This window comes from Carassius carassius, chromosome 43 (assembly GCF_963082965.1).
Source record: "Carassius carassius chromosome 43, fCarCar2.1, whole genome shotgun sequence".
Taxonomy (NCBI): domain Eukaryota; kingdom Metazoa; phylum Chordata; class Actinopteri; order Cypriniformes; family Cyprinidae; genus Carassius; species Carassius carassius.
The window spans coordinates 16,271,411-16,279,314 of record NC_081797.1 but is presented as its reverse complement, the minus strand read 5'-3'; positions in this window follow the sequence as shown (position 1 = coordinate 16,279,314).

Below are 7,904 nucleotides of genomic sequence, written 5' to 3'. Positions count from 1 at the left end.
ACACTGAATCGCCTCATGACCCGTTTCTTTTGGCCGGGCATTCACGACAACGTCGCAGGTGGTGCGCGTCTTGTCCGGAATGTCAGTTGGTGAATCCACCGGCCGCCCCAAAAGCGCCTTTGCGCCCCCTTCCCTTAATGCAGGTCCCCTTCGAGAGAATTGGTGACCTCATCGGGCCATTAGAGCGATCTGCACGGGGACATCGCTTTGCATTAGTCATAGTTGACTATGCAACACGATATCATGAAGCAGTGGCCCTCCGCAACATTTCTGCTACAAGTGTTGCGGATGCCCTGTTTCGTCTAATCTCCCGGGTGGGGTTCCGGAAGAGATCCTCACCGATCAGGGCACGACGTTTATGTCACGTATGCTACGCAAACTGTATGGATTATTGGGCATTAAATTGATTCGAACTAGTGTCTATCACCCACAGACCGACGGCCTGGTCAAACGATTTAATCGCACGCTTAAATCCATGATCCGGAAATTTCGTTCAAGAAGACGCCAAGAATTGGGATAAGTGGCTAGAGCCCTTGTTATTCGCTGTGCGAGAGGTCCCACAAGCCTCCACAAGGTTTTCCCCCTTTGAGCTTCTCTACAGACGCCAGCCTCGAGGGGTGTTGGATGTACTGAGAGAAACTTGGGAGGAGGGGCCATCTCAGGGCAAAAACGAAATTCAGTATGTGCTGGACTTGAGAACAAAACTCCACACTTTGGGGCGGCTATCAATGGAGAATTTGTTACAAGCCCAGGACCACCAAAGCCAGCTGTATAACAGGGGAACGAGATTGCGCAAATTTGCACCGGGAGAGAAAGTACTTGTATTACTCCCCACGTCGAGCTCTAAGTTATTGGCTAAGTGGCAGGGACCGTTTGAGGTCGCAAGACAAGTCGGAGATCTCGATTATGAGGTAATACGGTCCGATAGGAACGGGGCACGTCAGATCTACCACCTCAACCTTCTCAAAACATGGAATGAGGTGAAATCAGTGATGTTGGCAACGTGATTGGCGGAGAGGATGATCTCGGGTCAGAGGCGAATGTCAAACCACAATCCATCGCCCTGGCCCCAGGAGGAGATCACCTCTCGCCGTCCCAACTCACTGATCTAACGAAATTACAGGTGGAATTTGCAGATGTGTTCTCGCCCCTATCGGGCCGTACCAACCTCATTCAGCACCATATCGAGACGGAGCCGGGCGTGGTAGTTCTCAGCCAGCCGTATCGCTTACCTGAGCACAAGAAAAAGGTAGTTCAGGCTGAATTAGGTGCAATGCTCGACATAGGGGTAATAGAAGAATCCAATAGTCACTGGGCGAGCCCGATAGTTTTAGTTCCGAAAACGGACGGCTCAGTCCGGTTCTGTGTGGATTACCCCAAGGTGAATGCTGTGTCGAAATTCGACGCGTATCCAATGCCGTGGGTTGACGAGTTGCTTGATCGGCTAGGCTCGGCTCGTTTTTATTCGACATTGGACTTAACAAAGGGTTATTGGCAGATCCCCTTGTCTCCATTATCCAAAGAAAAGACCGCTTTCACGACGCCGTTTGGATTACAACAGTTTGTTACCCTTCCATTTGAGTTGTTTGGGGCACCGGCTACCTTTCAGCGCCTCATGGATGAGATTCTGCGGCCCCATGCTGCATATGCAGCTGCCTACCTAGATGATATCATTATATTTAGTAATGATTGGCAGCGGCATATGCAGCATCTGAGGATCTTGAGATCGCTGAGGGGGGCTGGACTCACGGCCAAACCAAAGAAGTGTGCGATTGGGCATGTGGAAGTAAGGTATCTGGGCTTCAACTTGGGGCATGGACAGGTGGGTCCCCAAATTGACAAGACAGCCGCTATTGCGACCTGTCCACGTCCCAAGACCAAAAAGGAGGTAAGACAGTTCTTGGGGCTGGCGGGATATTATAGACGGTTTATTCTTAATTATTCAGACATTAATTAGTCAGCCCTTTGACTGACCTTACTAAAAATGAGGTGCCAGATACGCTCCAGTGGACGGAGCCATGTCAGCAGGCCTTTACCCAGGTAAAGGCTGCCCTGTGTGGTGGGCCGTTGTTACACTCTCCTGATTTTTCTCTCCCTTTGCTGTTGCAGACGGACGCATCGGACAGGGGGCTGGGTGCAGTCCTGTCGCAGGAGATAGAGGGGGAGGAACGGCCGGTGCTGTACATTAGCCGGAAGCTCTCGAAGAGAGAGGCTTAGTACAGCACCATAGAGAAAGAGTGCTTTGCCATCAGATGGGCCATCCTCACCCTCCGCTATTATCTCCTGGGACGGGAATTCACCCTCTGTTCGGACCACGCTCCACTGCAGTGGCTCCACCGTATGAAGGATACCAACACGCGGATCACTCTCGTTGGTATCTGGCTCTACAGCCTTTTAAGTTCAAGGTGATCCACAGGCCGGGTGTTCAGATGGCTGTGGCCGACTTCCTCTCCAGAAATGGGGGGGTGGGGGGTGGGCTGGAGGCCGGATTGCTCCCCGGCCTGAGTCGGGCGGTGGGGGTATGTGGCAGGGGGGGCATGGTTTAGCGAAGTCGGCAGCGGGAGAGAGAATCAGGAGACGAACGGTAAGTGAGCGGTTTGGGCGGAAGTGATCAACACCTGTTTCTTGTTTCAGTAATTGGCGTGGAGAGAGCCAGGAGAGACAGAAGCAGTCGAGAGAGAGATGGACTGCTGACTGGAACCGGAAGGAGTTAGCCGGAAGCGTTTGGCGATAATGTGTGCGCAAGTGTCAGAATAAAAGTCACCATTGGTGTTTGTAAAGATTACTTTTTGTTTTATTATTAAAAACTTGTCAGCAGTCAGTCCAACCCTTGTCATCTACCTTTCCTCCTACGAACTTACTACAGAGATATAAATTGCGAGATATAAACTCAAAATTGTAAAATATAGGCTAAACTCAGAAACTGTCATAATTGTAAATTATAAACTCAATATTGTGAGATATAAACTAAGAATTGAGAGATGTAAACTCAATAAATAAATGCAACCTGGGTGAGCATGAGAGGTTTCTTTTAGAAATATAAAAAAAATCTTACTGACCACAAACTTTTGAATTTTTGAGGTAAGTTATTTAAAAACTTTGCACGGTTTCTTCAATGTTCAACAATACATCTAATGCACTTTTGACTCCAGGTCCATTACTATCAGCCAATATGGACGTTAGTTGGTGCAGGGGCCAAAAGTGTTGCATCTTCTGGACGATGATGTGTGATTCCATCAGGGGTGACATGGGTCAAGTCCAAAGTGGCAGAATTTGATCCTAGGAACAACGTTGTCCACACAGACAGGGTATTTAGTTTGATAGTTAGAAATTAATGTGTCTCAGAGAGTCATGTGTTGTGTAAGAGTAGTGCTTTTCTGCATAGCATTAGTATAGACAGAGTCAATTGAAAAGAGAAGTCCTTTGAATTTGATGGGAGATTTTGTGGGGTCAGTATTGTTGCATAATATGACATTACACAGTATATTGAACTATGAAGGAGTGTCACACTGGGGGCTCTGTGTGGTGATGACTTTAAATAATGCCACCATCAACTCTTTGTTCTGGCAAGGGGCTAATTACGATTGACCTATAGACCTCCCTTACACCACAGGACTAAGCAAGAGGGAGGGGATCCTCCAGTGTCTGGATCCTAAATCTGGATCCTCCGTTCTTCAGTCAAGCCTGCAGCCGCAGGTCTCTCAAGCCCACCAGCCACCATTGACACAAGTCCACTGGCCGCTGCAATGACAAGCCCGCTGGTTGCCCTGTTCACACGTAACCAAGGGAGGAGAATGAGGAGAAAAGCCCCAGAGCTCGCTCCAGTGTCGGCTCCAGCCCTAGAGCTCACTCTAGTGTCGGCTTCAGACCCAGAGCTCGCTCCAGTGTCGGCTCCAGACCCAGAGCTCGCTCCAGTGTCGGCTTCAGACCCAGAGCTCGCTCCAGTGTCAGTTTAGCTCATGGAGGGCTGCGATTCCTACTGTATGTCTGGCCCACGGAGGGCCTCAGTGCCCATAATTTCCCCAAAGTATTTTATATGCTCTGCCATGGCTTCCTGAGTGCCCTACTCTGCCATGGCCTCCTGAGTTCCCTACTCCGCCATGGCTCCCCGAGCTGGGGGCATAGTATGGCCTCCTGAATTGTATGATCTGTCATGGCCTCCTGAACTGTCTGCTCCGTCATGGCCTCCTGAACTGTCTGCTCCGTCATGGCCTCCTGAACTTTCTGCTCCGCCATGGACTCCTGAACTGTCTGCTCTGCCATGGCCTCCCAAACATTCTGCTCCGTCATGGCCTCCAGAACTGTCTGCTCCACCATGGCCTCCTGAGTTCCCTATTCCGCCATGGCCTCCTGAACTTTCTGCTCCGCCATGGACTCCTGAACTGTCTGCTTCGCAATGGCCTCCCAAACTTTCTGCTCCATCATGGCCTCCTGAACTGTCTGCTCCGACATGGCCTCCTGAACTGTCTGCTCCGACATGGCCACCTGAACTGTCTGCTCCGACATGGCCTCCTGAACTGTTTGCTCCGTCATGGCCTCCTGAATTTTCTGCTCCGCCATGAACTCCTGAACTGTCTGCTCTGCCATGGCCTCCTGAGTTCCCTACTCTGCCATGGCCTCCTGAACTGTCTGCTCTGCCAAGGCCTACTGGACTGGCTGATCCGCCATGGCCTGAAATGTGCAGGTGAATCTTGACTTTCACTAATAAAGAGAATGGAGGTCAACCAATAACAAACCAGTTCTCTGAAATAGCTCTAAGGTGCATCTCATGAACCTTCAATTGGAAAGCATAAATAGACAGAGAACAAAAAAAAGAGTTACAAATTCTGACAATGGAGTTTCTAATTGTATTGAATTGTGTAATGTGTGTGTGTTTTGTCGGACCACTAGTATGTGGCAGAATGGAAAACTCTGTATACCACTTGTTTACTTTCATTTTCATTTCACAACTCAGTGACATAAAGGAAGGTGTGCATATCAGTTAATGGGAGAAGCAAATATAAGGGCGAGGCTCACACACCTGGAGGGGAGAGATGTCACAAGTGAACACAGTTCTCGTGAGAGTTGTGGGAGAGAAGTTGAGTTGGAGTTACCGTGTAGAGTGTGGCTCGTGTTCCTGTCGACCTGACGCTTCCAGACCAGCTATTTACATTGAGTTCGAGAACGGGCAAAAGTACCTTCACGTATGAGCTTCATTCAGCCATCCAAATAGGAAAGCCGGTCGTAAAAAGGATCATCGTTGAGTCCACTGCGGTCCCTAGACACTTTGCATAAACCTTGTGATCTGCTAAACTTGGGTCAGTGACGCAGAGCCATTCTCTCACACAAACAATCTAGCATGCGCGCACTCAGTCCCACATGCACATACACATGCATGTGCTATTCAAACACGCACAACAAATGTGTTCACTTAATTTAGTTTTTCTAATTTATCAAGACTTTTCTTGTTTATTCCCCTTACTCCTACGAACTATTTATTCATTTTGTTTTTCGTACATGGACAAAACGGAATTTAAAATGGATGTGTGAATGTACTGCTGAAAGCCCTGTTACAATGAACTGTCATGTATTTGCACGTGGCCTTCTGATGTATTTTGGGTTAAAAATATAAACTAAGAACAAAGCGAAAATGAAATTGTCTGAGAATTCTTTGTTTTGTTTTTTATCTGATCTTTTTTTATTTATTTTATTTTTTATTGTGGCTGTGTGGTTTGTGTTGTTTAGTGTTGATCAAACTAGTTCTGACTTTTATTTATTTATTAATTTTTTTGGTGTTGTGTTAACTAACCCCATTGTTGTTAATTCAAAGTTAGTGATTGGAAAAAGAGACAAAAGACTATATAAATATTTTGAGTTTATTAAATGTAACAGGTGGTTATTTTAAGCTATATACTTTTTTTTGGGGGGGGGGGGGGATCTTTTAATCAATATCCCACATACAGTACTTTTGTAATGGATGGCATACAAAAGTGCAGCCATCTGCATTTCAATACAGTAACTTCCATCAAAACTTTTGCCATAGTTTACATCAGGTAATACTAAAAGAGTTTACTGTTATATTGACAACATGACTATGATCTTGTTTGTGAAAAATGATTTTTCATTCTGATGGCACTGATATGTTTGTTGACATAAATACTTAATTTACTTAAAAATACTTAAGTACTTAAAATACTTATTCTTTAGAGATGATCTAAAGATTTTGAGTAAATTGCAGGGTTTTGCAGGTAATCCATTGTATGATGCTGTTTGTACTAATTGTTTTGTGAAATGCACATGCTTCTTTGCAAATATTAAGGATGATTTGAGGAATGCATCAAAGAGACTGTAAACTGTAATAAAACCAAAGTTAAAAATGATCCTTACTTAACAATTACTTGTGTGATGTTTGATGAGATTTTCGTCTCAAGCTGTCAGTCTAATTGATTTAATTCTGCTGATTACAGATCAAGGGCCTGCCTGAAGGGTTTGAACATCCCAAAATCGGTTCAAACTACTCTGTGAAAACAGTGGAATAGACATGGAATGCCTTGAAGAACTTTTAGGAGGGCAATGCTTTGTTCACTTTCCCAAACACTCCCGTCAAATGTGGAGGAGCGCCTCAGAAACTCATGTACCTCAATGACGCCTTCCTGAGAAAGGTTCATTCATACACTTACAAAAGTATAGTGCTGTTACTATATTTCTGGACATGTATGATAGTATTACCATGATTCTTGGACAAATATCATGATAAAACCATGTTTTTGGTCATATATCATGGTGACACAAAGTATTTTGGACATGTATAATGACAATACTGTGTACTATGGTCATGAAAAAGCGTTAATACCATGTTCTTTGGCCATGTTTCACGGTAACTATTTTAACTATTTTAAAATAATCTATTTTGGACGTGTGCCATGGAACATGGTAATACCATATTTTATGAATAAAAACAGAGGTAATACCATTTTTTTTGAGCATATACTGTTTCATGGTAAAACATTATTTTAGACATGTACCATGGTAATACTATATTTTGTGACAGAAATAAGCATAATACCATTTTTTGAGATAGTAAGCATGATAGTAAGTATGTATTAAGGATAAACATTAATGTTGTTGAAGGAGTGGATGTCGAGTAGCCATATCCTTCATACTGATATAAATTATATTATTACATGATTTCGTGTTTGACTATTAATCAAGTTATGGCAAGAGTGAAATGTGTAACATTATGTGCGCTTATGAGATATTAAAGAATCCTGTTCTACTCTGTATTTCTTTTCCTCAAGATTAATGTCCACATATTATGTGTGTGTATCCAACCGTAATGATAAGACACTTGCCAGTGCTAGAAAGCCTTGAATTTTAGATAAGTTCTCTGTGTATGTGTTAGTATCTGTCTGTACAGGGAGAAGCTCAGACAGTCCCAGGACAAACGATCAACTGCCAGTGTCCAGCGTATCAGATATACGTCTTTGGAGAGTTTATCTAGGTTTTGGAACCAATCAGAATTTTGTTGACTTATGTATTGACGCAATTAGTATCCTCTGTCAGGCTATAACTGTGGTTGATTTTGAGTTGTACAAGGGCGGCCTACGAACTCTGTCGAGAGTACTGAAGCTGACTTCTGCTGATGAAATTGCAAACTATTTTCTTCAAGTAAAATTATTATTATTAATTGAACTCATCTCTGACTCCTGGTCTTCATTGCGACATATCTGGTCCTTGGGTTTTAACTGTTAAATTACCCCAACATTGTTTACCACTGTTTTCCTGTGTTGCCTGACTGTGCACAACCAGGGGGCATAGTGTTAACAAAACAATTTCTGTGTTTGAAATGAATGAGCCAGTGATATTTTTTAGAATAAGTGATATTTTAATAATTAGTCAAGATGGAGACTGCAAAAACAAATCTG